Genomic DNA, 1,393 nt, shown 5'->3' on the forward strand with positions numbered 1-1,393 from the left:
GGGAGTGATAGGCTTTCAACTTTGTTCTTCTTAATCAATGCTTTGCTTATCCTGAGTGTCTTTCCTTTGCATATAAAGTTTGTAATCGTTTTTTCCATCTCTCTAAAGAATGTGGGGGTGGCTCAGTGGAACGAGCCCAGGCTGGGGAGCAGTGGCGACTCTGGGGCCTGGGCGCAGGGCTGTCTGGGCTTCCATGAAGCCTCCGCATGGGCCCCATCTTTCTGAGCCCGCCAGAGTTGTGGTGATTGTTGCTGCCACCGCCGCTGCCCCAAAGGCCATCTCCTCCTTCTCCTGGGCCACCGCCTTCTCCTCTTCCTCCTGGGCCTGGCTGATCCCCTCCCCACTGCCACCTCCTCCTGGGCTGGGTGTGTCTCGTCCTCTCGCGGAGCCATTCCTGCCGCCCCCAGCCGCTGCCTCCTCATTCATCCTAGTGCAACATAGGTGGCACAGGCACCAAGATGTCCAACCCAGTGGTCTTCCGGGAAGCCAGTCAAGCCGGGAGCTGGTACACAGCCTCAGGACCTCAGCTGAATGCACAGCTAGAAGGTTGGCTTTCTCAAGTACAGTCTACAAAAAGACCTGCTAGAGCCATTATTGTACCGCATGCAGGTTATATGTACTGTGAGTCTTGTGCTACCCATGCTTACAAACAAGTGGATCCATCTATTACCCGGATAATTTTCATCCTTGGGCCTTCTCATCATGTGCCCCTCTCTCGATGTGCACTTTCCAGTGTGGATATATATAGAACACCTCTGTATGACCTCCGTATTGACCAAAAAAAATCACGGGAGAACTTTGGAAAACAAGAATGTTTGAACACATGTCTCTGCAGACAGATGAAGATGAACACAGAATTGAAATGCATTTGCCTTATACAGCTAAAGCCATGGAAAGCCATAAGGATGAGCTTACCATTATTCCTGTACTGGTTGGAGCTCTGAGTGAGTCAAAAGAACAAGAATTTGGAAAACTCTTCAGTAAATATCTAGCGGATCCTAGTAATCTCTTTGTGGTTTCTTCTGATCTCTGCCATTGGGGTCAAAGGTTCCATTGCAGTTACTATGATGAATCCCAAGGGGAGATTTATAGATCCATTGAACATCTAGATAAAATGGGTATGACTATTATAGAACAATTAGACCCTGTATCTTTTAGCAATTACTTGAAGAAATACCATAATACAATATGTGGAAAACATTCCATTGGGATGTTGTTAAATGCTATCACAGAGCTTCAGAAGAATGGAGTGAATATGAGCTTTTCCTTTTTGAATTATGCCCAGTCAAGTCAGTGTAGAAGCTGGCAGGACAGTTCAGTGAGTTATGCAGCCGGAGAGCTCAAGGTCCACTGAAGCTCTGACTCCTCAGGGATCAACCTGCACATACTCATA

General features: G+C 47.5%; 1 pseudogene; it reads left to right on the plus strand.

The window, feature by feature from the left end:
* The first annotated feature begins 458 nt into the window (after positions 1-458).
* Positions 459-1,354, plus strand: LOC102831104 (annotated as a pseudogene).
* Positions 1,355-1,393: the final 39 nt, after the last annotated feature.

This window comes from Chrysochloris asiatica, unplaced genomic scaffold (genome assembly GCF_000296735.1).
Source record: "Chrysochloris asiatica unplaced genomic scaffold, ChrAsi1.0 scaffold10067, whole genome shotgun sequence".
Taxonomy (NCBI): domain Eukaryota; kingdom Metazoa; phylum Chordata; class Mammalia; order Afrosoricida; family Chrysochloridae; genus Chrysochloris; species Chrysochloris asiatica.